This window comes from Esox lucius, chromosome 12, assembly GCF_011004845.1.
Source record: "Esox lucius isolate fEsoLuc1 chromosome 12, fEsoLuc1.pri, whole genome shotgun sequence".
NCBI lineage: Eukaryota > Metazoa > Chordata > Actinopteri > Esociformes > Esocidae > Esox > Esox lucius.
This window is the reverse complement of record NC_047580.1, coordinates 13,118-39,577: the sequence shown is the minus strand read 5'-3', so window position 1 is coordinate 39,577 and position 26,460 is coordinate 13,118. Positions and strand designations below refer to the sequence as shown.

Genomic DNA, 26,460 nt, shown 5'->3' with positions numbered 1-26,460 from the left:
ATTGTTTTATTTTTTTAATATCCTAGCCTACCAAAAAATCACTTGGTTACACCACAGACGTATCAATAAGTAGCTTAGAAATCAGCGAGGAGGAGTAGATTCGGATGAGACTAGTTCAGATGGAGAAGATGACCAACAACAGAAAAGCAGAGGAAAGCAGTTGGATCTTCAAAGGCAACCGTGTCCATAATAACAAGGTTCTAAAAGAAGGAAAAGGAATGCTGATCCCATGTCACAAAGGCAGAACGGCAGTAAAAGCAAATTAATACATGCACTGTGTTAACTGTGAGGCTCTACTTAAACGGAAAGTGCTCCGGAGGCACAAGTCAAGATGCAAACTGGCTAAGGAATGCAGTATAAAAAATCCAGGCAAAACTAAAGTGCACTCACTCAGTGCCTACGCACAGCCAGTCCCAGATAATGTCAGCAAGAAGCTTTGGAATCCGTTCAATGAAATTAATCAAGATGAAGTGACTGACATTATTAGAAAAGAGATTAGGTGAATACCTGTACAATAAGTTAGGAGATGATAAGAACAACCATGAGAACATTAGGCACTTAGTACTTTCATCTTGAGAGACATATCAGTGGTACATTCAGATGTATCAGAGGCCTTGTCTGAGTTGGAGAAGAGGCTTTGCCAGCAATTCCACCGATTTGAGATTAAGACAATGTTCTGGGGAGCTCTGCACCACATTCACAAGCAATCTGACGAATGACATCTGATCCTCTTAAACAACACTGAGAAAGCATGTGGCCACCAAGTCCACGGTCCTCACAGTGCACAGTCAGAGATGTAGCGAGTGTAAATAGGATTATGGAGGTTTTTGAGATTTATGGGAAATCATCGGGGCATTGATAAATGTGGAAAAAACTGAGGTTATGTATGTGGGGAAGGTGGATGAGGTAAAAAAAAAGGAGTCAATCATTCATTTAGGAGATGTCCACACACTCTATAAAAGGGCCGAATTCAACCTGCCAATCGGTTTACGGCCCACCTCCCTGAGCATGCCCGATCTCGTCTGATCTCGGAAGCTAAGCCGGGTCAGGCCTGGTCAGTGCTTGGATGGGAGACGCCTAGGAATACCAGGTACTGTAAGCTTTTTGATTCAGGTCATTTCATTTTAGAAAAATTTGCTGTCAATCATTCATTTAGGATAAGTGCACACACTCTATAAAAGGCCCAAATTCAACCTGCCCATCGGCTTACGGCCACACCTCCCTGAGCACGCCTGATCTCGTCTGATCTCGGAAGCTAAGCAGGGTCGGGCCTGGTTAGTACTTGGATGGGAGACTGCCTGGGAATACCAGGTGCTGTAAGCTTTTTGATACAGATCAACTCATTTTAGAAATATTTGCTGTCAATCATTCATTTAGGAAATGTCCACACACTCTATAAAAGGCCCAAATTCAACCTGCCAATCGGCTTACGGCTACACCTCCCTAAGCACGCCCAAACTCGTCTGATCTCGGAAGCTAAGCAGGGTCGGGCCTGGTTAGTACTTGGATGGGAGACTGCCTGGGAATACTTGTTGCTGTAAGCTTTTTGATTCAGGTCATTTCATTTTAGAAATATTTGCTGTCAATCATTCATTTAGGAAATGTCCACACACTCTATAAAAGGCCCAAATTCAACCTGCCAATTGGCTTGTGGCTACACCTCCCTGAGCACGCCCAAACTCGTCTGATCTCGGAAGCTAAGCAGGGTCGGGCCTGGTTAGTACTTGGATGGGAGACCTCCTGGGAATACCTGGTGCTGTAAGCTTTTTGATTCATGTCAACTCATTTTAGAAAAATTTGCTGTCAATCATTCATTTAGGAGATGTCCACACACTGTATAAAAGTGATGTTTTAATTGCAGATTTTGATAAAGGTGGACTGCGATTGATGGATCTGGAGGTCAAGATGAAAGCGGCAAGGGTTAAGATTATGCAGAGGTTTTTATATGGGGAAGATGGTCACGGGTGGAAGGAGTTTTTTAGGCACTGGTTGCAAAAGAGCAGGGGTTGTGGGGATTATGGGCTGTTGATGTGTTTTAAGTCTGGCATGTATGCAGGAGTTCCAGAGTTTTATAAGGAGGTGTTTAGGGCCTGGGGGGAGTTTTTTCCAAAAGCCAGTTTTGAATGTGTGACTGCAGGAGTGATTTTGAATATGCCGATTTTTCGGAACCCTGTGATACGGTTTGAGGGTAGGATGTTGGAGAGTTGGGTCCTTATGAGGGCAGGTATGTTGAGAGTGCGTGATTTCAGGTAAGAAGTGGTGCCAGGGTTCCTGCCGCATCAGGCGATGTTGGATGCGGTTTGGGATGTAGATGAAAATGTCAGGAGAAGGACGGTGGTGGGATTGTATGAGAGGATTAAGAACTGTATTCCTGGTGAGTGGGTGAGATTGATGGATAGTGATTTGACTGGTGGTCCAGGGGTCTTTCCTGTGTTGCCTGTGGGGCAGGAGGGATCTATGAGGGCTTTTTCCTCGGTACAGACAAGGGCAATATACTGGGCACTACTTCCAAGGAAGGTCAAGGTACCAGCTTCTGAAAGAGTATGGAAGCAGGTTTTTCCAGGTTTAGATGTTGGACAACTTTGGGAGAATGTAGTGGTGAAACTCAATAGTCTGGAATGAACACATTTTGACTTTATGTTAAGACACAACAGGGTATTTACCAAGGTAGTGTTGCATCAGGTGGACAGGTCGGTGGCACGGTTGTGTGATGTGTGTGAGGTGAAGGATGAGAACTTACTTCACATGATGTTGTGAATGGAGGTGTTTGGTGTTGTTTGGGGTTAGAGAGCGTTGTAGGGGAGTGAATATTGGGTTATTGAATTTTGTTCTATCACACGCACGATATGCTGTCTATGTGAGGAGGAATTTAGCTAGATTTGAGGGTAGGAAGGTGACTGTGTGGACAGTTTTTGAAAGTTTGGTCAGGAAGGATGTGGGACTGATGTATCGGTATGGGCATGGGGATTTTGAGATAGTGTTTGTGAGGGATTGTGATTTCATTGTTGTGGGGGAAGTGGGGGAGTTGGTGTATGGATTTTGAGGACTGTTGTAACCTTTCTGTGTTTTTTTTTTCAGGTACATTAAAATACATTGTTGTCATGTTTATCTTATGTGGAATATGTGAAACAATGGAGGGTAATCAAGTTTTGGTGGAATACATGGAATTCCAGACATCTTAGGGGGTAATATGGCCTCCTTGTGAATAATGTGTCCAACTGTATTGTGGTTTTTGTTTTAAGAATGGTGTAGTTCATTGATGGATGTATATTATGATCAATGAATGTATGTTGAGTTTTTATAAAAAAAAGTTCAACCTGCCAATCTGCTTATGGACACACCTCCCTGAGCACGCCCGAACTCGTCTGATCTCGGAAGCTAAGCAGGGTCGGGCCTTGTCAGTACTTGAATGGGAGACCGCCTGGGAACGCCAGGTGTTGTAAGCTTTTTGATTAAGGTCAATTCATTTTAGAAAAATTTGCTGTCAATCCTTCCACACACTCTATAAAAGGCCCAAATTCAACCTGCCAATCGGCTTACGGCCAAACCTCCCTCAGCACGCCCAGTGAGTTTTGTGCTTGTTGAGAGTCAGAGCCGTGCTTGTAGGTCCTTGTACCCTTTAGCGTAGTTTTTTCTTTTTCTTTTGGGTAGTTTTTTTTTTGGTCCTTATAGAGTTTGTTTTTTGCTTTACTGTTTCTTTTCTGTTCCCCAGCGGCTGGAGCCATGTGGGGGAACAGGCTTTTGATCCTCTTTTCCGTTTGTTTTTGTTTTGTTGCTGGGGTAAAATGGCTTCTATGTCGTATGCGGAGGCACTTGCTGTGGATAAAATGAAGATACGTGGAGGAAGTGAAGAATCGACAAGGACTGCATTGAAGTTTGAAAGGAGTCTAACGGTGGCTGTGGACATCTCGGGTGAAGTTAAGTTGACCATGATGGAATTGCTCCGTGGGATCAAAGAAGCCTGCGGTACAGTGAATGGGTGTAGATTTAAGGGCGATCAAAAGTTTGAGATTACGATGTCACATTGGCAAGGAAACACTGATGGATGGGCTAAAAATCAAGTTGTGTCGGGTAATGGCACATGATGTAGCATCAGATGTCATGGTTGTGTCCTTCTTGAATTTACCTGTATACATCAGCGATACTGCCATTCTGGAAAGGTTGGTAGGGTGGGGTGTGTCTGCTGTTTCCCCGATTAAGAGGAGATTTTGGCCCAATACGGATGTGGCTGATGGTACATGGTTTTGTAAAGTCAAGTTCACAGACTCCCTGTGAACTTGGTGGTGGCTCCCTGCCTTCGTCGGTGAAATTTGACACTTTGGAGGGGGCTGAAAACTTTAGGGTTATTCACGACAGGCAGGTGAAGGTTTGCCGCGTCTGTCTTAGACCTGGACATATCGTACGGGAATGCCCAGACTTTCTTTGTAATTGGTGTCATGGACAAGGGCACTATGCTCGGGAGTGCAACCAGAGGGCGGGGAATAGGTGTGCAGGTTGTGGGGAGAGGGGAGGGCGATGCTCGTGTGCACCAGAAGCACCCAGCAGTGCACTACTGACACAGGAGGAGACTGTGGTGGAGGAGGAGGATGGTGACTGTTCAGAAGAGGAAGAGGTGGTCGATATGGAGGACAGGGAAGCAGGAGTGGGGAGCGACCAAGATGCGGAAGGGGTGGAGGATGTAGGCCTGATCGGGCCTGCTGTAGAGGATGGAGATGTAATTGGCTCTGGTTTGGATCAGGTGATCGTTGATGGCCTTATCGGGGCGGGGGGGTGCCTGTGGGATTTTTGCCGGGAGCTGATAATGCCTTAACACCTGATAATGCCTTAACACCATGCCCGCTCAAGCCTCGGGAGACGTGGATGGACATGTGAAGAGGAAGGACTCAGGTGGGGGCGCCACTGCTGAGGATATCCGACAGCATCGAGCGCAGGGTTGGGATGGACCGCGGATTAGGGGGATGAAAAAGAAGAGACCGAATTGATGAAGGAGGTGTGACAGTATTTTTTCTTGCCTGCTCCTGATGGTGAGTATAATATCTGTGAACATTAATGGCCTGCGGAGTATGGGGAGGTTTGAACAGGCCGTAAGCTTGCTTCAAGCGGACATTTTGTGCATTCAAGAGACTCACTGGACTGATATTGTCATGGCTGATGTGAGGAGGAGGTGGACAGGTTTATTATACTTTAGCAATGGGAGAGAAAGGTCATGTGGGGTTGCAGTTTTGATAAGACAAGATGCTGTACAGAATGTTAAGCAGATGTATACAGATGATGCCGGGAGGGTGTTGGTGATTACCTTTGAACATGTGAATGTGGTGTATACTTTGATGAATATCTATGCGCCGAATGCTGAGTCTGACTGAGCCGTGTTCTTTAAATCGCTCGGGCATTATTGTGGTGGGGCCTGTGTGTTGGTGGGAGATTTTGATGTCCAGCTGACGAGACTAGATGCAATGAAGGCTACTTCCTTTCGGTCTGATTCATCTAGAGGAGTCTTGTTGGAGGTGATGTCCGCTCATAACTTCATTGATGTGTGGTGGGGGTTGCACCCCTGCAGGAGGGAGTTCTCCAGACAGCAGGTGGTGTTGGGAGAGCTCAAGCAGAGTCTGGCCACTGTGGAAGTGCTGCCATTAATTACTGAGATTCGGTATGAGTCCACTTTTTTGAGAGATCACGCCTAAGTCAAGTTTATGCTTGGTCCCGTTAGGCTGAATAAGGGGGGTGGTGTGTGGTGCTTGAATGCCAGCCTGCTTATGGAGGAAATGTATACAGATGTGATTACTGATTGTATTAAACAGGAGTTGAGGAGTGTTGTAAAGAGGATTAACATTGGGGAGTGGTGGGAGGGATTGAAGGAGGAAATAAAAAGTTTGAGTGTTGCATATGCCAGGAAGAGGAGCTTTCTTCTAAGGAGGGAAAGCATTGTGCTGCGTAGGCAGCTGCATTTCGAGCTGGACAGGGCAGGGTGGGAGGAGGGCTATGACATTTCGGGGCTCCTACAAGCTCATGCTGCAGTGCATGATTATGAAAAGGGGTTGTGTATGGGGGCAATTGTTAGGAGTCGGGCTCAGTATGCTTTAGAGGGGGAACGGAGTACCTCTTTTTTTTGGGGTTTGGAAAAGAGACGGCAGGGTAGGACCAACATTACTGAACTCAAGGACGGAAGGGGAGGGAAGGTCACGGATCTGGTGGGGATACTGGATCGGGTGTAATCGTTTTATTGTGAGTTATTTGCTAAGGGAGGCACTGATTAGAGTAGTATTGAAAGAGTGTTAGGTAATGTTAGTGTTAGAATCTCTGCGGATGAGCGAGTCATGTGTGATGGAGACATAACGATGGAAGAGGTGAGGGAGGCAATAGCATCCATGAATTGTAATAAAAGTCCTGGCTCGGATGGTCTGACAAGTGAATTTTATAAAACATTTGCTAATTTGCTGGCACCTGTGTTATTTGATGTGTACCAGGAAATGGAACGGTAACAACAGGTTCCAGGATCAGTGGGTGTAGGGCTGATTACTATGGTGTATAAGAATAAGGGGAGTAGGGAACAAATGGAAAATTTTCGTCCATTATGTCTTTTGAATTTGGATTACAAAATATTGGCAAAAGTTCTGGTTAATAGAATTAATAGGGTGATGGGTAGTGTAATATCTGAAACTCAGGCCTACAGTGTGCCGGGTAGGGACATTACAGACATTGTATCCACATTGAGAGACGTTTTCAAACATATGGCTGATGAGGGGGAGTAGTGGTGAGCTTGGATTTGAACAAGGCTTTTGATAGGGTGGAGCATTCGTATTTAATGCAGACGCTTGAGACATTTGGCTTTGGTAAACGTATGGTGGCTTGGATATGGCTGTTATATAGCTCCGCTGTGAGCAGGGTGAAGTGTAATGGCCTGCTAACTGATACCTTTCCTTTGGAGAGGTCAGTAAGGCAGGGGTGCCCACTGTCTGCTGCACTTTTTTGTATGGCAGTGGAACCTTTGGCGGCTCTCTTGAAAGCCGATCCAGGGATCAGAGGTATTGAGCTTCCTGGAGGTGGTGTTAGTGTAGTACAGCAGTATGCTGATGACACCACTTGCACTGTGAGGGATGGAGATAGTGTGAAGTGTATAATGGAGTGCTTCGAAGTGTATGGGAAAGCGTCTGGAGCAAGGATCAATGTTGAGAAGACAGAGATACTGTACATGGGTGGCGTTACTGATTTAGGTTGTAGGTACAAATTTAAGACCGCGGAGGGGTTTATAAAAGTCCTTGGGATTTATTTGGGGAGTGATGAAAAGGAGGCTTGCTTTATGACCTGGGCGGGGGTCTCAAGTAAAATTAAACAGACTTTGTCTTTTTGGAAACTGAGAACACTTAAATTAAATGGGAGGGTGGTGGTGGTGAATTCATTGTTGATGTCGAAATGTGTATATGTTATGGGTGCTGTGGTTATGCCGGATTGGGTATTGAGGGATTTGCAGGGATTGATTTCAGACTTTTTGTGGGTGGGTAAGGGAGCGAGGACATCCAAGACTACTCTTGCTGCCGATTACATGGAGGGGGGTCTCAAATTTATCGATATTGATGCTAAAAGGAAAGCGTTAAGAATTTAGACGGTGCAAATGTATTTATATGGTCTGGAGGAGTATGGGTGGAAGTGTTTTCTTAGAAGGTACTTGTATGAGTATGGTGGGTGCGAGGAGAGTGGGCTTTTCATGATATGGAACCAGTCCATGTATGGTCGAGTTCCCGCTTTTTATGTGGAGGTTCTGCGTGCATGGGGTGAACTGCTCCCACAACTTAAATATACATGTGACCATAAGGATCTTATCATGCATCAACCTGTGTTTCTGAACCCCAAAATTTGCTTTAGCGGTAGAGTGTTGTATAATTCCTTGTTCATGAGAGCTGGCCTGAGACTCATAAAGGACTTCACTTATGAAGTAATTCCAGGGTTTTTGAAGGCTCAAGCCCTGGTGGATATTGTGTACGAGGTTGATGATCTAGACCGGCGTCTGAGAGGATGTGGGCCCGAGTGTTTCCAGCGATGAAGATCTCTCGTGTTTGGGAAAATTTGCACTTGAAGGGGAAAATAATGGAATGTGGGAACACCGATTTTGTGTTGAGACATAACCGTATTCATACAAAAGTGGTACTGCATCAGATTGTTCCGGACATTGCGAGGGAATGTGATATATGTGGGGGTGTTCCTGAAGATCTTATGCACCTTTTTATTCAATGTGAGGAGTTGACAGATTATTATTGTAAAATAAAAGACATGGTTTACAGGAATTGGGATAGGGAATTGCTTGAGAGTAATGTGTGGGAAGAAATTATGTTATTTGGGGTGTGTGGGGAGCGGGCGGGTTGTAATGTGTTTCTGTTGAATGTAGTCCTGAGTTTTGTGAGGTACGCTGTTTATTGCAGAAGGAATTATGCCTGTTTTGATGGACGGAGAGTAGGGGTATGGGAGCTTTTTGTTACAGTGTTTACAGGACATGTTGATATGTTGTGCAATTCCAAGATGGAGAATTTTGATGAGGTTTTTGTCTATGGGAGTAGATTGTTGGGGAGGGGGGAAGGGGGTTGCGTTGATTACAATTTTTGAATGTGATGGTGTTACTCTGGTGAATGTGATGGTGTTAATTGGTGTTACTTATAGATTATCTCATCGAAGAGTTGGGAATTTGTTGAATGGTCATTAATGCTTGATAGATGTCTGTTTTTTTTGTTGTATACCATCTGGTTTTTTTCCGTTTAGGTGGTTATTGGTATTGATAATGTTTATTTCTGTTTGTGAGTACTTTTTGTTAAGTGTGTTCTTGTTGATTCATCTGTAAGTGGTGCCTCCTTTGTGTATTTATGTATAAATGTATTTTTGATAATAAAAAAACTGCCACCTTAACGTGGTGGAGGGGTTTGAGTACCCGAGTGACCCTAGGAGCTATGTTGTCTGGGGCTATATGCCCCTGGTAGGGTCTCCCAAGGCAAACAGGTCCTAGGCGACGGGTCAGACTAAGAGCGGTTCAAAACACCCCTTAATGATGAAAATTTTCTTGAGTTCCGTGACGTTGCCCGGTATGGGGCAGCCGCGACCCCACCCTGGAGCCAGGCCCGGGGTTGGGGCTCGAATGCGAGCGCCTGGTGGCCGGGCCTTTCCCCATGGGGCCCGGCCGGGCTCAGCCCGAACGAGCGACGTGGGGCCGCCTTCCCGTGGGCTCACCACCCACAGGAGGGACCATAAGGGGTCGGTGCAGAGAGGATCGGGCGGCAGTCGAAGGCGGGGGCCTAGACAACCCGATCCCTGGACACGAAAACTAGCTCTAGGGACGTGGAACGTCACCTCGCTGGCAGGGAAGGAGCCTGAGATCGTGCGTGAGGTTGAAAGGTTCCGACTAGAGGTAGTCGGGATCACCTCTACGCACGGCTTGGGCTCTGGAACCACACTCCTTGAGAGAGGATGGACTCTTCACCACTCTGGAGTTGCCCATGGTGAGAGGCGGCGGGCTGGTGTGGGTTTGCTTATAGCTCCCCAGCTCTGCCGCCATGTGTTGGAGTTTACCCCGGTGAACGAGAGGGTCGTTTCCCTGCACCTACGGGTCAGGGATAGGTCTCTCACTGTTGTTTGTGCCTACAACCCGAACGGCAGTGCAGAGTACCCAACCTTCTTGGAGTCTCTGGGAGGGGTGCTGGAAAGTACTCCGACTGGGGACTCTATCGTTCTACTGGGGGACTTCAACGCCCACGTGGGCAACGACAGTGACACCTGGAGGGGCGTGATTGGGAGGAACGGCCCCCCTGATCTGAACCCGAGCGGTGTTCTGTTATTGGACTTCAGTGCTAGTCACAGTTTGTCCATAACAAACACCATGTTCAAGCATAAGGGTGTCCATCAGTGCACATGGCACTCTAGGCCGCAGGTCGATGATCGACTTTGTTGTCGTTTCATCTGACCTGCGGCCGTATGTCTTGGACACTCGGGTGAAGAGAGGGGCGGAGCTGTCAACTGATCACCACCTGGTTGGATCCGATGGCGGGGGAGGAAGCTGGACAGACTCGGCAGGCCCAAGCGTACTGTAAGGGTCTGCTGGGAATGTCTGGCTGAGTCTCCTGTCAGAGAGATCTTTAACTCCCACCTCCGGCAGAGCTTCGACTGGATCCCGAGGGAGGCTGGAGATATTGAGTCAGAGTGGACCATGTTCTCCACCGCCATTGTCGAAGTGGCCGCTCTGAGCTGTGGCCATAAAGTCTCCGGTGCCTGTCGAGGCGGCAATCCCCGAACCCGGTGGTGGACACCGGAAGTAAGGGATGCCGTCAAGCTGAAGAAGGAGTCCTATCAGGCCTGGTTGGCTTGTGGGACTCCTGAGGCGCCTGATGGGTACCGACAGGCCAAAAGGACCGCAGCATGGGTGGTTGTGGAGGCAAAAAACTTGGGCCTGGGAGGAGTTCGGTGAGGCCATGGAGAAGGACTATCGGCTGGCCTCGAAGAGATTCTGGCAAACCGTCCGGCGCCTCAGGAGAGGGAAACAGTGCCCTACCAACGCTGTTTACAGTAGAGGTGGGCAGCTGTTGACCTCAACTGGGGATGTCGTCGGGCGGTGGAAGGAGTACTTTGAGGATCTCCTCAATCCCGCCGTCACGTCTTCGATTGAGGAAGCAGAGGATGAGGGCTCAGAGGTGGACTCGTCCATCACCCGGGTTGAAGTCACTGAGGTGGTCAAGAAACTCCTTGGTGGCAAGGCACCGGGGGTGGATGAGATCCGCCCTGAGTACCTCAAGTCTCTGGATGTTGTGGGGCTGTCTTGGTTGACAGGCCTGTGCAACATTGCGTGGCGGTCGGGGACAGTGCCTTTGGGATGGCAGACCGGGGTGGTGGTCCCTCTTTTTAAGAAGGGGGACCGGAGGGTGTGTTCCACCTATAGGGGGATCACACTTCTCAGCTTTCCCGGGAAAGTCTTTGCCGGCAGTGAGTCAGACTTGTTCCCAGTGCATGTTGGACTCCGGCAGGGCTGCCCTTTGTCGCCGGTTCTGTTCATAATTTTTATGGACAGAATTTCTAGGCGCAGCCAGGGGCCGGAGGGTGTCAGGTTTGGGGACCACACAATATCGTCTTTGCTCTTTGCGGATGATCTTGTCATGTTGGCTCCTTCAAACCAGGACCTTCAGCATGCGCTGGGACGGTTTGCAGACGAGTGTGAAGCGGGGGGATGAGAATCAGTACCTCCAAATCCGTTCAGGTTGGTGGAGAGTGCTTGCCTCAAGTGGAGGAGTTTAAGTATCTAGGGGTCTTGTTCACGAGTGAGGGAAGAATGGAACGGGAGATTGACAGACGGATCGGTGCAGCTTCTACAGTAATGCGGTTGATGTATCGGTCTGTCGTGGTGAAGAAAGATTTACCGGTCAATCTACGTTCCTACTCTCACCTATGGTCATGAGCTTTGGGTCATGACCGAAAGGACAAGATCCCGGATGCAGGAGGCCAAAATAAGCTTTCTCCGCAGGGTGGCTGGACGATCCCTTAGAGATAGGGTGAGAAGCTCGCTCACCCAGGAGGAGCTCGGAGTAGAGCCGCTGCTCCTCCACATCGAGAGGGGTCAGCTGAGATGGCTTGGCCATCTGTTTCGGATGCCTCCAGAACGCCTTCCTGGGAAGGTGTTCAGGTCCCGTCCCACCGGGAGGAGACCCCGGGGAAGACCTAGGACACGCTGGAGGGACTATGTCTCCCGGCTGGCCTGGGAACGCCTCGGTGTCCCCCCGGAAGAGCTGGAGGAAATGTCTGGGGATAGGGAAGTCTGGGCATCTCTGCTTAGATTGCTGCCCCCGCGACCCGGCCCCGGATGAAGCAGAAGAAGATGGGAAAAAAAAAAGCACGCCCAAACTCGTCTGATCTCTGAAAGTAAGCAGGGTCGGGCCTGGTTAGTACTTGGATGGGAGACTGCCTGGGAATACCAGGTGCTGTAAGCCTTTTTGATTGGGGTCAATTAATTTGTGAAAAAATCCTGTCAATCATTCTTTTAGGACATGTCCACACACTCTATAAAAGGCCCAAATTCAAACTGTCAATAGGCTTACGGCCACACCTCCCTGAGCACGCCCGATCTCGTCTGATCTCGGAAGCTAAGCAGGGTCGGGCCCGGTTAGTACTTGGATGGGAGACCGCCTGGGAATACCAGGTGCTGTAAGCCTTTTTGATTGGGGTCAATTAATTTGTGAAAAAATACGGTCAATCATTCTTTTAGGACATGTCCACACACTCTATAAAAGGCCCAAATTCAAACTGTCAATAGGCTTACGGCCACACCTCCCTGAGCACGCCCGATCTCGTCTGATCTCGGAAGCTAAGCAGGGTCGGGCCCGGTTAGTACTTGGATGGGAGACCGCCTGGGAATACCAGGTGCTGTAAGCCTTTTTGATTGGGGTCAATTAATTTGTGAAAAAATCCTGTCAATCATTCTTTTAGGACATGTCCACACACTCTATAAAAGGCCCAAATTCAAACTGTCAATAGGCTTACGGCCACACCTCCCTGAGCACGCCCGATCTCGTCTGATCTCGGAAGCTAAGCAGGGTCGGGCCCGGTTAGTACTTGGATGGGAGACCGCCTGGGAATACCAGGTGCTGTAAGCCTTTTTGATTGGGGTCAATTAATTTGTGAAAAAATCCTGTCAATCATTCTTTTAGGACATGTCCACACACTCTATAAAAGGCCCAAATTCAAACTGTCAATAGGCTTACGGCCACACCTCCCTGAGCACGCCCGATCTCGTCTGATCTCGGAAGCTAAGCAGGGTCGGGCCCGGTTAGTACTTGGATGGGAGACCGCCTGGGAATACCAGGTGCTGTAAGCCTTTTTGATTGGGGTCAATTAATTTGGGAAAAAATCCTGTCAATCATTCTTTTAGGACATGTCCACACACTCTATAAAAGGCCCAAATTCAAACTGTCAATAGGCTTACGGCCACACCTCCCTGAGCACGCCCGATCTCGTCTGATCTCGGAAGCTAAGCAGGGTCGGGACCGGTTAGTACTTGGATGGGAGACCGCCTGGGAATACCAGGTGCTGTAAGCCTTTTTGATTGAGCTCAATTGTTGAAAAAAATCCTGTCAATCATTCTTTTAGGACATGTCCACACACTCTATAAAAGGCCCAAATTCAAACTGTCAATAGGCTTACGGCCACACCTCCCTGAGCACGCCCGATCTCGTCTGATCTCGGAAGCTAAGCAGGGTCGGGCCCGGTTAGTACTTGGATGGGAGACCGCCTGGGAATACCAGGTGCTGTAAGCCTTTTTGATTGAGCTCAATTAATTTGTGAAAAAAATCCTGTCAATCATTCTTTTAGGACATGTCCACACACTCTATAAAAGGCCCAAATTCAAACTGTCAATAGGCTTACGGCCACACCTCCCTGAGCACGCCCGTGTTTGAGAGTGTGTGCCAGGTGCTGGTAATTGCAGGTTGATTGTGTTTGTAGCTACTGGAGTTTTCTGAGTTCTTTCTTTTGATTTTCTGTTGGTTGATAGTGGTTGGAGATTTCAAATTGTTATTTTCCCTCATTTTGTTTTTCTGTTCCCCGGCGGCTTTGCCGTACGGGGGACTTTAATCTGTTTTGTGTTTGATTGCGGTTTGATTTACATGAAGAGGATTGCAATGGCGGCTCCTACAAACAAGGAGAGACTGTATGAGAAGTCCCTGACTGTGGCTGTGGAGATGGTGGGTGAAGATAAAATCACTATGATGGAGTTGCTGCAATGTGTTGGGAATTTGTGCGGAGAAGTGGTGGGGTGTCGTTTTAAGGCTCAGAAGAAATATGAGCTGACCATGGGCCAAATTAAAGGGAAGGAGAGGCTGTTGGATGGTGTGAAAATGAAAGAAACCAGGATTATTGCTACAGATTTGTCGTGCTCTGAACAGGTAGTGACATTCATGAACTTACCGCCATATGTTACAGATGGAGAGATACGGTCCAAGCTGGAAGGTTGGGGCGTGACTGTTGTGTCGCCAATAATGAGGAGATATTGGCCTGACACAGATATAGTGGATGGCACACGCTACTGCAAAGTAAAGTTTACGGAGACTGTCAGGTCCCTGCCTTATTCTGCAAAGTTTGACACGCTGGAGGGGACTGAGTTTTTTAAGGTTGTCCATGACAAGCAGATTAGAGTTTGTAGATTGTGTATTCGTCCTGGTCATGTGTTGCGTGAGTGTCCTGTTTTTGTGTGTTTCCGGTGTGGGGCTCAAGGACATTATGCTCGGGAATGTGTGGTGGGTGCTGCGCTGGACTGTTCTGGCTGTGGCGAGAAGCGGCGGAGGTGTTCGTGTGCGTCGTCCAGTGATGCAAAGCGGGCCTGTGAAGAAGGTGAGGAGCCGGGAACTGGATCTGAAGAGGAGATGGGGACTGGATCTGAGTACGAGACTGACACTGAAGATGATTCTGGACACGGTGATGTTATGGTGGGTGGTGGAGATGTTGCTGATAGAGTGGGGGGTGCATGTGGGGTGCCTAGTGGGAAGGGGGGTTTGGGTGTGAAGGTGGGTGTAGGTGGGGGAGGGCTGGGCAAGGCTGTGGTTGTGCAGTCTTTAAGGGACACAGGGAAGGGGGTTGGGCTGGATAGGAACGTAGGTGGGCAGATTTCAAAGACGGCAGGGAGGGGTAGGGTTGTTTCTGAAAGTGTGGGGGGTGTGTGTGAGGTGTCTAGTGGGAAGGGGGATGTGGGGACAGGGAAGAATGGGGTGGGGCAGACGTCAAGGCAAGTGGGGAAGGGGGGTGTGGTGGGTGATAGCAGGGTGGTAGTTGGGGGTGTGGGGAGAGGTGGTGGGGGAGAGCTGGGCAAGGCTGTGGTGGAACAGGCACCAAGGGGCACGAGGAAGGGGGTTGGGCTGGATAGGGCAGTAGCTGGGAAGAGTGTAGAGGGGGTGGGGAAAGGTGTTGGGTTAGATATGAATGTGGTGGGGCAGACATTAACGAAAGAGGGGAAGGGGGGTGAGGAGGGAGGTGGGGGAATGTTAGGTGGCGTGGGGAGGGGAAGGGACAAAGTTGTTGTTGGGAGGAGTGCGGTGCAAGGGGTGAGGGTGGAAGAGAGGAAAAGGGTGGGGCTGGACTATGTTGAGGACAATATGTCGAAGGGGCTTTTTTGGTACGGTTTTGTTGATGCTTATAGGAGGGGTGAGTGTAGTATGACTTCACAGGATTTTGTACACCGGGGGGGGGACAGTGAGAGATTGGGAGAGGTTATATATTAGACAGTGTGTGCTAGAGGAAGAGGGGTTGGTGATGGAGTGAATATGTTTGTGTTGGTTTTTTGGGTAGTGATGTTGGGAAATGTGAGTGAGGAGGTTAAAGACTGGGTGAGGTGGTTTGAAATATATGGTGGGGTAAATGGTACTTTGTTTCACTGTGAATGCTTGTTGTTAACGTTTTGATTGTGGTTGTTTTGATTATGCTTGTTGTGACGAACTGTACAGGTTAGTAGTTGTTGGGGTAAAGGGTTTGATTTGCTGTAGAAATGATGTGGGTATTGGAGTGACGATTTGTATAGGGTGCTCTCTGTGGGGGTAATGGTGTTGATTGGCTGTAGAAATGATGTGGGTATTGGAGTGATGGATGGTATTGTATGTATCTTTGTATGATTTTGTGTTTTTGTGCAATTCTGAATTTGTAAATATTGTAAATTGTGTATTTTTTATAATGAAAGATTAAAAAAAAAAGCACGCCCGATCTCGTCTGATCTCGGAAGCTAAGCAGGGTCGGGTTAGGGTTAGTACTTGGATGGGAGACCGCCTGGGAATACCAGGTGCTGTAAGCCTTTTTGATTGAGCTCAATTAATTGTTGAAAAAAATCCTGTCAATCATTCTTTTAGGACATGTCCACACACTCTATAAAAGGCCCAAATTCAAACTGTCAATAGGCTTACGGCCACACCTCCCTGAGCACACCCGATCTCGTCTGATCTCGGAAGCTAAGCAGGGTCGGGCCCGGTTAGTACTTGGATGGGAGACCGCCTGGGAATACCAGGTGCTGTAAGCCTTTTTGATTGGGGTCAATTAATTTGTGAAAAAAATCCTGTCAATCATTCTTTTAGGACATGTCCACACACTCTATAAAAGGCCCAAATTCAAACTGTCAATAGGCTTACGGCCACACCTCCCTGAGCACGCCCGATCTCGTCTGATCTCGGAAGCTAAGCAGGGTCGGGCCCGGTTAGTACTTGGATGGGAGACCGCCTGGGAATACCAGGTGCTGTAAGCCTTTTTGATTGGGGTCAATTAATTTGTGAAAAAAATCCTGTCAATCATTCTTTTAGGACATGTCCACACACTCTATAAAAGGCCCAAATTCAAACTGTCAATAGGCTTACGGCCACACCTCCCTGAGCACGCCCGATCTCGTCTGATCTCGGAAGCTAAGCAGGGTCGGGCCCGGTTAGTACTTGGATGGGAGACCGCCTGGGAATACCAGGTGCTGTAAGCCTTTTTGATTGGGGTCAATTAATTTGTGAAAAAATCCTGTCAATCATTCTTTTAGGACATGTCCACACACTCTATAAAAGGCCCAAATTCAAACTGTCAATAGGCTTACGGCCACACCTCCCTGAGCACGCCCGATCTCGTCTGATCTCGGAAGCTAAGCAGGGTCGGGCCCGGTTAGTACTTGGATGGGAGACCGCCTGGGAATACCAGGTGCTGTAAGCCTTTTTGATTGGGGTCAATTAATTTGTGAAAAAAATCCTGTCAATCATTCTTTTAGGACATGTCCACACACTCTATAAAAGGCCCAAATTCAAACTGTCAATAGGCTTACGGCCACACCTCCCTGAGCACGCCCGATCTCGTCTGATCTCGGAAGCTAAGCAGGGTCGGGCCCGGTTAGTACTTGGATGGGAGACCGCCTGGGAATACCAGGTGCTGTAAGCCTTTTTGATTGGGGTCAATTAATTTGTGAAAAAATCCTGTCAATCATTCTTTTAGGACATGTCCACACACTCTATAAAAGGCCCAAATTCAAACTGTCAATAGGCTTACGGCCACACCTCCCTGAGCACGCCCGATCTCGTCTGATCTCGGAAGCTAAGCAGGGTCGGGCCCGGTTAGTACTTGGATGGGAGACCGCCTGGGAATACCAGGTGCTGTAAGCCTTTTTGATTGGGGTCAATTAATTTGTGAAAAAAATCCTGTCAATCATTCTTTTAGGACATGTCCACACACTCTATAAAAGGCCCAAATTCAAACTGTCAATAGGCTTACGGCCACACCTCCCTGAGCACGCCCGATCTCGTCTGATCTCGGAAGCTAAGCAGGGTCGGGCCCGGTTAGTACTTGGATGGGAGACCGCCTGGGAATACCAGGTGCTGTAAGCCTTTTTGATTGGGGTCAATTAATTTGTGAAAAAATCCTGTCAATCATTCTTTTAGGACATGTCCACACACTCTATAAAAGGCCCAAATTCAAACTGTCAATAGGCTTACGGCCACACCTCCCTGAGCACGCCCGATCTCGTCTGATCTCGGAAGCTAAGCAGGGTCGGGCCCGGTTAGTACTTGGATGGGAGACCGCCTGGGAATACCAGGTGCTGTAAGCCTTTTTGATTGGGGTCAATTAATTTGTGAAAAAAATCCTGTCAATCATTCTTTTAGGACATGTCCACACACTCTATAAAAGGCCCAAATTCAAACTGTCAATAGGCTTACGGCCACACCTCCCTGAGCACGCCCGATCTCGTCTGATCTCGGAAGCTAAGCAGGGTCGGGCCCGGTTAGTACTTGGATGGGAGACCGCCTGGGAATACCAGGTGCTGTAAGCCTTTTTGATTGGGGTCAATTAATTTGTGAAAAAAATCCTGTCAATCATTCTTTTAGGACATGTCCACACACTCTATAAAAGGCCCAAATTCAAACTGTCAATAGGCTTACGGCCACACCTCCCTGAGCACGCCCGATCTCGTCTGATCTCGGAAGCTAAGCAGGGTCGGGCCCGGTTAGTACTTGGATGGGAGACCGCCTGGGAATACCAGGTGCTGTAAGCCTTTTTGATTGGGGTCAATTAATTTGTGAAAAAATCCTGTCAATCATTCTTTTAGGACATGTCCACACACTCTATAAAAGGCCCAAATTCAAACTGTCAATAGGCTTACGGCCACACCTCCCTGAGCACGCCCGATCTCGTCTGATCTCGGAAGCTAAGCAGGGTCGGGCCCGGTTAGTACTTGGATGGGAGACCGCCTGGGAATACCAGGTGCTGTAAGCCTTTTTGATTGGGGTCAATTAATTTGTGAAAAAAATCCTGTCAATCATTCTTTTAGGACATGTCCACACACTCTATAAAAGGCCCAAATTCAAACTGTCAATAGGCTTACGGCCACACCTCCCTGAGCACGCCCGATCTCGTCTGATCTCGGAAGCTAAGCAGGGTCGGGCCCGGTTAGTACTTGGATGGGAGACCGCCTGGGAATACCAGGTGCTGTAAGCCTTTTTGATTGGGGTCAATTAATTTGTGAAAAAAATCCTGTCAATCATTCTTTTAGGACATGTCCACACACTCTATAAAAGGCCCAAATTCAAACTGTCAATAGGCTTACGGCCACACCTCCCTGAGCACGCCCGATCTCGTCTGATCTCGGAAGCTAAGCAGGGTCGGGCCCGGTTAGTACTTGGATGGGAGACCGCCTGGGAATACCAGGTGCTGTAAGCCTTTTTGATTGGGGTCAATTAATTTGTGAAAAAAATCCTGTCAATCATTCTTTTAGGACATGTCCACACACTCTATAAAAGGCCCAAATTCAAACTGTCAATAGGCTTACGGCCACACCTCCCTGAGCACGCCCGATCTCGTCTGATCTCGGAAGCTAAGCAGGGTCGGGCCCGGTTAGTACTTGGATGGGAGACCGCCTGGGAATACCAGGTGCTGTAAGCCTTTTTGATTGGGGTCAATTAATTTGTGAAAAAAATCCTGTCAATCATTCTTTTAGGACATGTCCACACACTCTATAAAAGGCCCAAATTCAAACTGTCAATAGGCTTACGGCCACACCTCCCTGAGCACGCCCGATCTCGTCTGATCTCGGAAGCTAAGCAGGGTCGGGCCCGGTTAGTACTTGGATGGGAGACCGCCTGGGAATACCAGGTGCTGTAAGCCTTTTTGATTGGGGTCAATTAATTTGTGAAAAAATCCTGTCAATCATTCTTTTAGGACATGTCCACACACTCTATAAAAGGCCCAAATTCAAACTGTCAATAGGCTTACGGCCACACCTCCCTGAGCACGCCCGATCTCGTCTGATCTCGGAAGCTAAGCAGGGTCGGGCCCGGTTAGTACTTGGATGGGAGACCGCCTGGGAATACCAGGTGCTGTAAGCCTTTTTGATTGGGGTCAATTAATTTGTGAAAAAATCCTGTCAATCATTCTTTTAGGACATGTCCACACACTCTATAAAAGGCCCAAATTCAAACTGTCAATAGGCTTACGGCCACACCTCCCTGAGCACGCCCGATCTCGTCTGATCTCGGAAGCTAAGCAGGGTCGGGCCCGGTTAGTACTTGGATGGGAGACCGCCTGGGAATACCAGGTGCTGTAAGCCTTTTTGATTGGGGTCAATTAATTTGTGAAAAAAATCCTGTCAATCATTCTTTTAGGACATGTCCACACACTCTATAAAAGGCCCAAATTCAAACTGTCAATAGGCTTACGGCCACACCTCCCTGAGCACGCCCGATCTCGTCTGATCTCGGAAGCTAAGCAGGGTCGGGCCCGGTTAGTACTTGGATGGGAGACCGCCTGGGAATACCAGGTGCTGTAAGCCTTTTTGATTGGGGTCAATTAATTTGTGAAAAAAATCCTGTCAATCATTCTTTTAGGACATGTCCACACACTCTATAAAAGGCCCAAATTCAAACTGTCAATAGGCTTACGGCCACACCTCCCTGAGCACGCCCGATCTCGTCTGATCTCGGAAGCTAAGCAGGGTCGGGCCCGGTTAGTACTTGGATGGGAGACCGCCTGGGAATACCAGGTGCTGTAAGCCTTTTTGATTGGGGTCAATTAATTTGTGAAAAAAATCCTGTCAATCATTCTTTTAGGACATGTCCACACACTCTATAAAAGGCCCAAATTCAAACTGTCAATAGGCTTACGGCCACACCTCCCTGAGCACGCCCGATCTCGTCTGATCTCGGAAGCTAAGCAGGGTCGGGCCCGGTTAGTACTTGGATGGGAGACCGCCTGGGAATACCAGGTGCTGTAAGCCTTTTTGATTGGGGTCAATTAATTTGTGAAAAAAATCCTGTCAATCATTCTTTTAGGACATGTCCACACACTCTATAAAAGGCCCAAATTCAAACTGTCAATAGGCTTACGGCCACACCTCCCTGAGCACGCCCGATCTCGTCTGATCTCGGAAGCTAAGCAGGGTCGGGCCCGGTTAGTACTTGGATGGGAGACCGCCTGGGAATACCAGGTGCTGTAAGCCTTTTTGATTGGGGTCAATTAATTTGTGAAAAAAATCCTGTCAATCATTCTTTTAGGACATGTCCACACACTCTATAAAAGGCCCAAATTCAAACTGTCAATAGGCTTACGGCCACACCTCCCTGAGCACGCCCGATCTCGTCTGATCTCGGAAGCTAAGCAGGGTCGGGCCCGGTTAGTACTTGGATGGGAGACCGCCTGGGAATACCAGGTGCTGTAAGCCTTTTTGATTGGGGTCAATTAATTTGTGAAAAAAATCCTGTCAATCATTCTTTTAGGACATGTCCACACACTCTATAAAAGGCCCAAATTCAAACTGTCAATAGGCTTACGGCCACACCTCCCTGAGCACGCCCGATCTCGTCTGATCTCGGAAGCTAAGCAGGGTCGGGCCCGGTTAGTACTTGGATGGGAGACCGCCTGGGAATACCAGGTGCTGTAAGCCTTTTTGATTGGGGTCAATTAATTTGTGAAAAAAATCCTGTCAATCATTCTTTTAGGACATGTCCACACACTCTATAAAAGGCCCAAATTCAAACTGTCAATAGGCTTACGGCCACACCTCCCTGAGCACGCCCGATCTCGTCTGATCTCGGAAGCTAAGCAGGGTCGGGCCCGGTTAGTACTTGGATGGGAGACCGCCTGGGAATACCAGGTGCTGTAAGCCTTTTTGATTGGGGTCAATTAATTTGTGAAAAAAATCCTGTCAATCATTCTTTTAGGACATGTCCACACACTCTATAAAAGGCCCAAATTCAAACTGTCAATAGGCTTACGGCCACACCTCCCTGAGCACGCCCGATCTCGTCTGATCTCGGAAGCTAAGCAGGGTCGGGCCCGGTTAGTACTTGGATGGGAGACCGCCTGGGAATACCAGGTGCTGTAAGCCTTTTTGATTGGGGTCAATTAATTTGTGAAAAAAATCCTGTCAATCATTCTTTTAGGACATGTCCACACACTCTATAAAAGGCCCAAATTCAAACTGTCAATAGGCTTACGGCCACACCTCCCTGAGCACGCCCGATCTCGTCTGATCTCGGAAGCTAAGCAGGGTCGGGCCCGGTTAGTACTTGGATGGGAGACCGCCTGGGAATACCAGGTGCTGTAAGCCTTTTTGATTGGGGTCAATTAATTTGTGAAAAAAATCCTGTCAATCATTCTTTTAGGACATGTCCACACACTCTATAAAAGGCCCAAATTCAAACTGTCCATAGGCTTACGGCCACACCTCCCTGAGCACGCCCGATCTCGTCTGATCTCGGAAGCTAAGCAGGGTCGGGCCCGGTTAGTACTTGGATGGGAGACCGCCTGGGAATACCAGGTGCTGTAAGCCTTTTTGATTGGGGTCAATTAATTTGTGAAAAAAATCCTGTCAATCATTCTTTTAGGACATGTCCACACACTCTATAAAAGGCCCAAATTCAAACTGTCCATAGGCTTACGGCCACACCTCCCTGAGCACGCCCGATCTCGTCTGATCTCGGAAGCTAAGCAGGGTCGGGCCCGGTTAGTACTTGGATGGGAGACCGCCTGGGAATACCAGGTGCTGTAAGCCTTTTTGATTGGGGTCAATTAATTTGTGAAAAAAATCCTGTCAATCATTCTTTTAGGACATGTCCACACACTCTATAAAAGGCCCAAATTCAAACTGTCAATAGGCTTACGGCCACACCTCCCTGAGCACGCCCGATCTCGTCTGATCTCGGAAGCTAAGCAGGGTCGGGCCCGGTTAGTACTTGGATGGGAGACCGCCTGGGAATACCAGGTGCTGTAAGCCTTTTTGATTGGGGTCAATTAATTTGTGAAAAAAATCCTGTCAATCATTCTTTTAGGACATGTCCACACACTCTATAAAAGGCCCAAATTCAAACTGTCAATAGGCTTACGGCCATACCTCCCTGAGCACGCCCGATCTCGTCTGATCTCGGAAGCTAAGCAGGGTCGGGCCCGGTTAGTACTTGGATGGGAGACCGCCTGGGAATACCAGGTGCTGTAAGCCTTTTTGATTGGGGTCAATTAATTTGTGAAAAAAATCCTGTCAATCATTCTTTTAGGACATGTCCACACACTCTATAAAAGGCCCAAATTCAAACTGTCAATAGGCTTACGGCCACACCTCCCTGAGCACGCCCGATCTCGTCTGATCTCGGAAGCTAAGCAGGGTCGGGCCCGGTTAGTACTTGGATGGGAGACCGCCTGGGAATACCAGGTGCTGTAAGCCTTTTTGATTGGGGTCAATTAATTTGTGAAAAAAATCCTGTCAATCATTCTTTTAGGACATGTCCACACACTCTATAAAAGGCCCAAATTCAAACTGTCAATAGGCTTACGGCCACACCTCCCTGAGCACGCCCGATCTCGTCTGATCTCGGAAGCTAAGCAGGGTCGGGCCCGGTTAGTACTTGGATGGGAGACCGCCTGGGAATACCAGGTGCTGTAAGCCTTTTTGATTGGGGTCAATTAATTTGTGAAAAAATCCTGTCAATCATTCTTTTAGGACATGTCCACACACTCTATAAAAGGCCCAAATTCAAACTGTCAATAGGCTTACGGCCACACCTCCCTGAGCACGCCCGATCTCGTCTGATCTCGGAAGCTAAGCAGGGTCGGGCCCGGTTAGTACTTGGATGGGAGACCGCCTGGGAATACCAGGTGCTGTAAGCCTTTTTGATTGGGGTCAATTAATTTGTGAAAAAAATCCTGTCAATCATTCTTTTAGGACATGTCCACACACTCTATAAAAGGCCCAAATTCAAACTGTCAATAGGCTTACGGCCACACCTCCCTGAGCACGCCCGATCTCGTCTGATCTCGGAAGCTAAGCAGGGTCGGGCCCGGTTAGTACTTGGATGGGAGACCGCCTGGGAATACCAGGTGCTGTAAGCCTTTTTGATTGGGGTCAATTAATTTGTGAAAAAAATCCTGTCAATCATTCTTTTAGGACATGTCCACACACTCTATAAAAGGCCCAAATTCAAACTGTCAATAGGCTTACGGCCACACCTCCCTGAGCACGCCCGATCTCGTCTGATCTCGGAAGCTAAGCAGGGTCGGGCCCGGTTAGTACTTGGATGGGAGACCGCCTGGGAATACCAGGTGCTGTAAGCCTTTTTGATTGGGGTCAATTAATTTGTGAAAAAAATCCTGTCAATCATTCTTTTAGGACATGTCCACACACTCTATAAAAGGCCCAAATTCAAACTGTCAACAGGCTTACGGCCACACCTCCCTGAGCACGCCCGATCTCGTCTGATCTCGGAAGCTAAGCAGGGTCGGGCCCGGTTAGTACTTGGATGGGAGACCGCCTGGGAATACCAGGTGCTGTAAGCCTTTTTGATTGGGGTCAATTAATTTGTGAAAAAAATCCTGTCAATCATTCTTTTAGGACATGTCCACACACTCTATAAAAGGCCCAAATTCAAACTGTCAATAGGCTTACGGCCACACCTCCCTGAGCACGCCCGATCTCGTCTGATCTCGGAAGCTAAGCAGGGTCGGGCCCGGTTAGTACTTGGATGGGAGACCGCCTGGGAATACCAGGTGCTGTAAGCCTTTTTGATTGGGGTCAATTAATTTGTGAAAAAAATCCTGTCAATCATTCTTTTAGGACATGTCCACACACTCTATAAAAGGCCCAAATTCAAACTGTCAATAGGCTTACGGCCACACCTCCCTGAGCACGCCCGATCTCGTCTGATCTCGGAAGCTAAGCAGGGTCGGGCCCGGTTAGTACTTGGATGGGAGACCGCCTGGGAATACCAGGTGCTGTAAGCCTTTTTGATTGGGGTCAATTAATTTGTGAAAAAAATCCTGTCAATCATTCTTTTAGGACATGTCCACACACTCTATAAAAGGCCCAAATTCAAACTGTCAATAGGCTTACGGCCACACCTCCCTGAGCACGCCCGATCTCGTCTGATCTCGGAAGCTAAGCAGGGTCGGGCCCGGTTAGTACTTGGATGGGAGACCGCCTGGGAATACCAGGTGCTGTAAGCCTTTTTGATTGGGGTCAATTAATTTGTGAAAAAAATCCTGTCAATCATTCTTTTAGGACATGTCCACACACTCTATAAAAGGCCCAAATTCAAACTGTCAATAGGCTTACGGCCACACCTCCCTGAGCACGCCCGATCTCGTCTGATCTCGGAAGCTAAGCAGGGTCGGGCCCGGTTAGTACTTGGATGGGAGACCGCCTGGGAATACCAGGTGCTGTAAGCCTTTTTGATTGGGGTCAATTAATTTGTGAAAAAAATCCTGTCAATCATTCTTTTAGGACATGTCCACACACTCTATAAAAGGCCCAAATTCAAACTGTCAATAGGCTTACGGCCACACCTCCCTGAGCACGCCCGATCTCGTCTGATCTCGGAAGCTAAGCAGGGTCGGGCCCGGTTAGTACTTGGATGGGAGACCGCCTGGGAATACCAGGTGCTGTAAGCCTTTTTGATTGGGGTCAATTAATTTGTGAAAAAAATCCTGTCAATCATTCTTTTAGGACATGTCCACACACTCTATAAAAGGCCCAAATTCAAACTGTCAATAGGCTTACGGCCACACCTCCCTGAGCACGCCCGATCTCGTCTGATCTCGGAAGCTAAGCAGGGTCGGGCCCGGTTAGTACTTGGATGGGAGACCGCCTGGGAATACCAGGTGCTGTAAGCCTTTTTGATTGGGGTCAATTAATTTGTGAAAAAATCCTGTCAATCATTCTTTTAGGACATGTCCACACACTCTATAAAAGGCCCAAATTCAAACTGTCAATAGGCTTACGGCCACACCTCCCTGAGCACGCCCGATCTCGTCTGATCTCGGAAGCTAAGCAGGGTCGGGCCCGGTTAGTACTTGGATGGGAGACCGCCTGGGAATACCAGGTGCTGTAAGCCTTTTTGATTGGGGTCAATTAATTTGTGAAAAAAATCCTGTCAATCATTCTTTTAGGACATGTCCACACACTCTATAAAAGGCCCAAATTCAAACTGTCAATAGGCTTACGGCCACACCTCCCTGAGCACGCCCGATCTCGTCTGATCTCGGAAGCTAAGCAGGGTCGGGCCCGGTTAGTACTTGGATGGGAGACCGCCTGGGAATACCAGGTGCTGTAAGCCTTTTTGATTGGGGTCAATTAATTTGTGAAAAAAATCCTGTCAATCATTCTTTTAGGACATGTCCACACACTCTATAAAAGGCCCAAATTCAAACTGTCAATAGGCTTACGGCCACACCTCCCTGAGCACGCCCGATCTCGTCTGATCTCGGAAGCTAAGCAGGGTCGGGCCCGGTTAGTACTTGGATGGGAGACCGCCTGGGAATACCAGGTGCTGTAAGCCTTTTTGATTGGGGTCAATTAATTTGTGAAAAAAATCCTGTCAATCATTCTTTTAGGACATGTCCACACACTCTATAAAAGGCCCAAATTCAAACTGTCAATAGGCTTACGGCCACACCTCCCTGAGCACGCCCGATCTCGTCTGATCTCGGAAGCTAAGCAGGGTCGGGCCCGGTTAGTACTTGGATGGGAGACCGCCTGGGAATACCAGGTGCTGTAAGCCTTTTTGATTGGGGTCAATTAATTTGTGAAAAAAATCCTGTCAATCATTCTTTTAGGACATGTCCACACACTCTATAAAAGGCCCAAATTCAAACTGTCCATAGGCTTACGGCCACACCTCCCTGAGCACGCCCGATCTCGTCTGATCTCGGAAGCTAAGCAGGGTCGGGCCCGGTTAGTACTTGGATGGGAGACCGCCTGGGAATACCAGGTGCTGTAAGCCTTTTTGATTGGGGTCAATTAATTTGTGAAAAAAATCCTGTCAATCATTCTTTTAGGACATGTCCACACACTCTATAAAAGGCCCAAATTCAAACTGTCAATAGGCTTACGGCCACACCTCCCTGAGCACGCCCGATCTCGTCTGATCTCGGAAGCTAAGCAGGGTCGGGCCCGGTTAGTACTTGGATGGGAGACCGCCTGGGAATACCAGGTGCTGTAAGCCTTTTTGATTGGGGTCAATT

At 48.2% G+C, this 26,460-nt stretch overlaps 56 non-coding genes and 2 pseudogenes across 56 annotated transcripts; all 58 read left to right on the top strand.

Annotated features, from left to right (window-relative positions):
- Positions 1-1,204: 1,204 nt before the first annotated feature.
- On the top strand, positions 1,205-1,323 carry LOC114840630. The gene has a single exon (XR_003782753.1). It is a non-coding gene; the product is annotated as a 5S ribosomal RNA (ribosomal RNA).
- Positions 1,324-1,425: 102 nt separating this feature from the next.
- Positions 1,426-1,544, top strand: LOC114840524 (annotated as a pseudogene).
- A 102-nt stretch (positions 1,545-1,646) lies between these two features.
- LOC114840518 lies at positions 1,647-1,765 on the top strand. The gene has a single exon (XR_003782711.1). It is a non-coding gene; the product is annotated as a 5S ribosomal RNA (ribosomal RNA).
- A 1,562-nt stretch (positions 1,766-3,327) lies between these two features.
- On the top strand, positions 3,328-3,446 carry LOC114840525 (annotated as a pseudogene).
- Positions 3,447-12,053: 8,607 nt separating this feature from the next.
- Positions 12,054-12,172, top strand: LOC114835814. Its single transcript, XR_003779555.1, has one exon. It is a non-coding gene; the product is annotated as a 5S ribosomal RNA (ribosomal RNA).
- Positions 12,173-12,274: 102 nt separating this feature from the next.
- On the top strand, positions 12,275-12,393 carry LOC114835838. The gene has a single exon (XR_003779579.2). It is a non-coding gene; the product is annotated as a 5S ribosomal RNA (ribosomal RNA).
- A 102-nt stretch (positions 12,394-12,495) lies between these two features.
- LOC114835847 lies at positions 12,496-12,614 on the top strand. The gene has a single exon (XR_003779587.1). It is a non-coding gene; the product is annotated as a 5S ribosomal RNA (ribosomal RNA).
- A 102-nt stretch (positions 12,615-12,716) lies between these two features.
- On the top strand, positions 12,717-12,835 carry LOC114835846. The gene has a single exon (XR_003779586.1). It is a non-coding gene; the product is annotated as a 5S ribosomal RNA (ribosomal RNA).
- Positions 12,836-12,937: 102 nt separating this feature from the next.
- Positions 12,938-13,056, top strand: LOC114835837. Its single transcript, XR_003779578.2, has one exon. It is a non-coding gene; the product is annotated as a 5S ribosomal RNA (ribosomal RNA).
- Positions 13,057-13,155: 99 nt separating this feature from the next.
- LOC114840615 lies at positions 13,156-13,274 on the top strand. The gene has a single exon (XR_003779583.2). It is a non-coding gene; the product is annotated as a 5S ribosomal RNA (ribosomal RNA).
- A 2,622-nt stretch (positions 13,275-15,896) lies between these two features.
- On the top strand, positions 15,897-16,015 carry LOC114834857. Its single transcript, XR_003779106.1, has one exon. It is a non-coding gene; the product is annotated as a 5S ribosomal RNA (ribosomal RNA).
- Positions 16,016-16,118: 103 nt separating this feature from the next.
- LOC114834834 lies at positions 16,119-16,237 on the top strand. The gene has a single exon (XR_003779088.2). It is a non-coding gene; the product is annotated as a 5S ribosomal RNA (ribosomal RNA).
- Positions 16,238-16,340: 103 nt separating this feature from the next.
- LOC114834856 lies at positions 16,341-16,459 on the top strand. The gene has a single exon (XR_003779105.2). It is a non-coding gene; the product is annotated as a 5S ribosomal RNA (ribosomal RNA).
- A 102-nt stretch (positions 16,460-16,561) lies between these two features.
- LOC114834824 lies at positions 16,562-16,680 on the top strand. The gene has a single exon (XR_003779078.2). It is a non-coding gene; the product is annotated as a 5S ribosomal RNA (ribosomal RNA).
- Positions 16,681-16,783: 103 nt separating this feature from the next.
- Positions 16,784-16,902, top strand: LOC114834822. The gene has a single exon (XR_003779076.2). It is a non-coding gene; the product is annotated as a 5S ribosomal RNA (ribosomal RNA).
- Positions 16,903-17,004: 102 nt separating this feature from the next.
- LOC114834855 lies at positions 17,005-17,123 on the top strand. The gene has a single exon (XR_003779104.2). It is a non-coding gene; the product is annotated as a 5S ribosomal RNA (ribosomal RNA).
- A 103-nt stretch (positions 17,124-17,226) lies between these two features.
- On the top strand, positions 17,227-17,345 carry LOC114834821. Its single transcript, XR_003779075.2, has one exon. It is a non-coding gene; the product is annotated as a 5S ribosomal RNA (ribosomal RNA).
- Positions 17,346-17,447: 102 nt separating this feature from the next.
- LOC114834820 lies at positions 17,448-17,566 on the top strand. The gene has a single exon (XR_003779074.2). It is a non-coding gene; the product is annotated as a 5S ribosomal RNA (ribosomal RNA).
- A 103-nt stretch (positions 17,567-17,669) lies between these two features.
- Positions 17,670-17,788, top strand: LOC114834854. Its single transcript, XR_003779103.2, has one exon. It is a non-coding gene; the product is annotated as a 5S ribosomal RNA (ribosomal RNA).
- Positions 17,789-17,891: 103 nt separating this feature from the next.
- On the top strand, positions 17,892-18,010 carry LOC114834853. Its single transcript, XR_003779102.2, has one exon. It is a non-coding gene; the product is annotated as a 5S ribosomal RNA (ribosomal RNA).
- Positions 18,011-18,112: 102 nt separating this feature from the next.
- LOC114834823 lies at positions 18,113-18,231 on the top strand. The gene has a single exon (XR_003779077.2). It is a non-coding gene; the product is annotated as a 5S ribosomal RNA (ribosomal RNA).
- A 103-nt stretch (positions 18,232-18,334) lies between these two features.
- Positions 18,335-18,453, top strand: LOC114834887. The gene has a single exon (XR_003779136.2). It is a non-coding gene; the product is annotated as a 5S ribosomal RNA (ribosomal RNA).
- A 103-nt stretch (positions 18,454-18,556) lies between these two features.
- Positions 18,557-18,675, top strand: LOC114834852. Its single transcript, XR_003779101.2, has one exon. It is a non-coding gene; the product is annotated as a 5S ribosomal RNA (ribosomal RNA).
- Positions 18,676-18,778: 103 nt separating this feature from the next.
- Positions 18,779-18,897, top strand: LOC114834851. The gene has a single exon (XR_003779100.2). It is a non-coding gene; the product is annotated as a 5S ribosomal RNA (ribosomal RNA).
- A 103-nt stretch (positions 18,898-19,000) lies between these two features.
- Positions 19,001-19,119, top strand: LOC114834850. The gene has a single exon (XR_003779099.2). It is a non-coding gene; the product is annotated as a 5S ribosomal RNA (ribosomal RNA).
- Positions 19,120-19,221: 102 nt separating this feature from the next.
- On the top strand, positions 19,222-19,340 carry LOC114834831. Its single transcript, XR_003779085.2, has one exon. It is a non-coding gene; the product is annotated as a 5S ribosomal RNA (ribosomal RNA).
- A 102-nt stretch (positions 19,341-19,442) lies between these two features.
- Positions 19,443-19,561, top strand: LOC114834848. Its single transcript, XR_003779097.2, has one exon. It is a non-coding gene; the product is annotated as a 5S ribosomal RNA (ribosomal RNA).
- A 103-nt stretch (positions 19,562-19,664) lies between these two features.
- Positions 19,665-19,783, top strand: LOC114834837. Its single transcript, XR_004576650.1, has one exon. It is a non-coding gene; the product is annotated as a 5S ribosomal RNA (ribosomal RNA).
- Positions 19,784-19,886: 103 nt separating this feature from the next.
- Positions 19,887-20,005, top strand: LOC114834832. Its single transcript, XR_003779086.2, has one exon. It is a non-coding gene; the product is annotated as a 5S ribosomal RNA (ribosomal RNA).
- Positions 20,006-20,108: 103 nt separating this feature from the next.
- On the top strand, positions 20,109-20,227 carry LOC114837170. The gene has a single exon (XR_004576649.1). It is a non-coding gene; the product is annotated as a 5S ribosomal RNA (ribosomal RNA).
- Positions 20,228-20,330: 103 nt separating this feature from the next.
- Positions 20,331-20,449, top strand: LOC114837169. The gene has a single exon (XR_003780715.1). It is a non-coding gene; the product is annotated as a 5S ribosomal RNA (ribosomal RNA).
- Positions 20,450-20,552: 103 nt separating this feature from the next.
- On the top strand, positions 20,553-20,671 carry LOC114837168. The gene has a single exon (XR_003780714.1). It is a non-coding gene; the product is annotated as a 5S ribosomal RNA (ribosomal RNA).
- Positions 20,672-20,774: 103 nt separating this feature from the next.
- Positions 20,775-20,893, top strand: LOC114837167. The gene has a single exon (XR_003780713.1). It is a non-coding gene; the product is annotated as a 5S ribosomal RNA (ribosomal RNA).
- A 103-nt stretch (positions 20,894-20,996) lies between these two features.
- LOC114837166 lies at positions 20,997-21,115 on the top strand. Its single transcript, XR_003780712.1, has one exon. It is a non-coding gene; the product is annotated as a 5S ribosomal RNA (ribosomal RNA).
- Positions 21,116-21,218: 103 nt separating this feature from the next.
- LOC114837165 lies at positions 21,219-21,337 on the top strand. The gene has a single exon (XR_003780711.1). It is a non-coding gene; the product is annotated as a 5S ribosomal RNA (ribosomal RNA).
- Positions 21,338-21,440: 103 nt separating this feature from the next.
- Positions 21,441-21,559, top strand: LOC114837163. The gene has a single exon (XR_003780709.1). It is a non-coding gene; the product is annotated as a 5S ribosomal RNA (ribosomal RNA).
- A 103-nt stretch (positions 21,560-21,662) lies between these two features.
- On the top strand, positions 21,663-21,781 carry LOC114837162. Its single transcript, XR_003780708.1, has one exon. It is a non-coding gene; the product is annotated as a 5S ribosomal RNA (ribosomal RNA).
- Positions 21,782-21,884: 103 nt separating this feature from the next.
- LOC114837161 lies at positions 21,885-22,003 on the top strand. Its single transcript, XR_003779478.2, has one exon. It is a non-coding gene; the product is annotated as a 5S ribosomal RNA (ribosomal RNA).
- A 103-nt stretch (positions 22,004-22,106) lies between these two features.
- On the top strand, positions 22,107-22,225 carry LOC114835571. Its single transcript, XR_003779472.1, has one exon. It is a non-coding gene; the product is annotated as a 5S ribosomal RNA (ribosomal RNA).
- A 103-nt stretch (positions 22,226-22,328) lies between these two features.
- LOC114835572 lies at positions 22,329-22,447 on the top strand. Its single transcript, XR_003779473.2, has one exon. It is a non-coding gene; the product is annotated as a 5S ribosomal RNA (ribosomal RNA).
- A 103-nt stretch (positions 22,448-22,550) lies between these two features.
- On the top strand, positions 22,551-22,669 carry LOC114835573. The gene has a single exon (XR_003779474.1). It is a non-coding gene; the product is annotated as a 5S ribosomal RNA (ribosomal RNA).
- Positions 22,670-22,772: 103 nt separating this feature from the next.
- LOC114835575 lies at positions 22,773-22,891 on the top strand. The gene has a single exon (XR_003779476.2). It is a non-coding gene; the product is annotated as a 5S ribosomal RNA (ribosomal RNA).
- Positions 22,892-22,993: 102 nt separating this feature from the next.
- LOC114837323 lies at positions 22,994-23,112 on the top strand. The gene has a single exon (XR_003780841.1). It is a non-coding gene; the product is annotated as a 5S ribosomal RNA (ribosomal RNA).
- Positions 23,113-23,215: 103 nt separating this feature from the next.
- Positions 23,216-23,334, top strand: LOC114837322. Its single transcript, XR_003780840.1, has one exon. It is a non-coding gene; the product is annotated as a 5S ribosomal RNA (ribosomal RNA).
- A 103-nt stretch (positions 23,335-23,437) lies between these two features.
- LOC114837321 lies at positions 23,438-23,556 on the top strand. The gene has a single exon (XR_003780839.1). It is a non-coding gene; the product is annotated as a 5S ribosomal RNA (ribosomal RNA).
- Positions 23,557-23,659: 103 nt separating this feature from the next.
- Positions 23,660-23,778, top strand: LOC114837320. The gene has a single exon (XR_003780838.1). It is a non-coding gene; the product is annotated as a 5S ribosomal RNA (ribosomal RNA).
- A 103-nt stretch (positions 23,779-23,881) lies between these two features.
- LOC114837449 lies at positions 23,882-24,000 on the top strand. The gene has a single exon (XR_003780836.1). It is a non-coding gene; the product is annotated as a 5S ribosomal RNA (ribosomal RNA).
- A 103-nt stretch (positions 24,001-24,103) lies between these two features.
- On the top strand, positions 24,104-24,222 carry LOC114837608. The gene has a single exon (XR_003781038.1). It is a non-coding gene; the product is annotated as a 5S ribosomal RNA (ribosomal RNA).
- A 103-nt stretch (positions 24,223-24,325) lies between these two features.
- LOC114837561 lies at positions 24,326-24,444 on the top strand. The gene has a single exon (XR_004576652.1). It is a non-coding gene; the product is annotated as a 5S ribosomal RNA (ribosomal RNA).
- A 103-nt stretch (positions 24,445-24,547) lies between these two features.
- On the top strand, positions 24,548-24,666 carry LOC114837607. The gene has a single exon (XR_003781037.1). It is a non-coding gene; the product is annotated as a 5S ribosomal RNA (ribosomal RNA).
- A 103-nt stretch (positions 24,667-24,769) lies between these two features.
- Positions 24,770-24,888, top strand: LOC114837606. Its single transcript, XR_003781036.1, has one exon. It is a non-coding gene; the product is annotated as a 5S ribosomal RNA (ribosomal RNA).
- A 103-nt stretch (positions 24,889-24,991) lies between these two features.
- Positions 24,992-25,110, top strand: LOC114837604. The gene has a single exon (XR_003781034.1). It is a non-coding gene; the product is annotated as a 5S ribosomal RNA (ribosomal RNA).
- A 102-nt stretch (positions 25,111-25,212) lies between these two features.
- On the top strand, positions 25,213-25,331 carry LOC114837603. The gene has a single exon (XR_003781033.1). It is a non-coding gene; the product is annotated as a 5S ribosomal RNA (ribosomal RNA).
- A 103-nt stretch (positions 25,332-25,434) lies between these two features.
- Positions 25,435-25,553, top strand: LOC114837602. Its single transcript, XR_003781032.1, has one exon. It is a non-coding gene; the product is annotated as a 5S ribosomal RNA (ribosomal RNA).
- Positions 25,554-25,656: 103 nt separating this feature from the next.
- Positions 25,657-25,775, top strand: LOC114837310. Its single transcript, XR_003780828.1, has one exon. It is a non-coding gene; the product is annotated as a 5S ribosomal RNA (ribosomal RNA).
- A 103-nt stretch (positions 25,776-25,878) lies between these two features.
- LOC114837601 lies at positions 25,879-25,997 on the top strand. The gene has a single exon (XR_003781031.1). It is a non-coding gene; the product is annotated as a 5S ribosomal RNA (ribosomal RNA).
- A 103-nt stretch (positions 25,998-26,100) lies between these two features.
- Positions 26,101-26,219, top strand: LOC114837600. Its single transcript, XR_003781030.1, has one exon. It is a non-coding gene; the product is annotated as a 5S ribosomal RNA (ribosomal RNA).
- A 103-nt stretch (positions 26,220-26,322) lies between these two features.
- LOC114837599 lies at positions 26,323-26,441 on the top strand. Its single transcript, XR_003781029.1, has one exon. It is a non-coding gene; the product is annotated as a 5S ribosomal RNA (ribosomal RNA).
- The last annotated feature ends 19 nt before the right edge of the window (positions 26,442-26,460 follow it).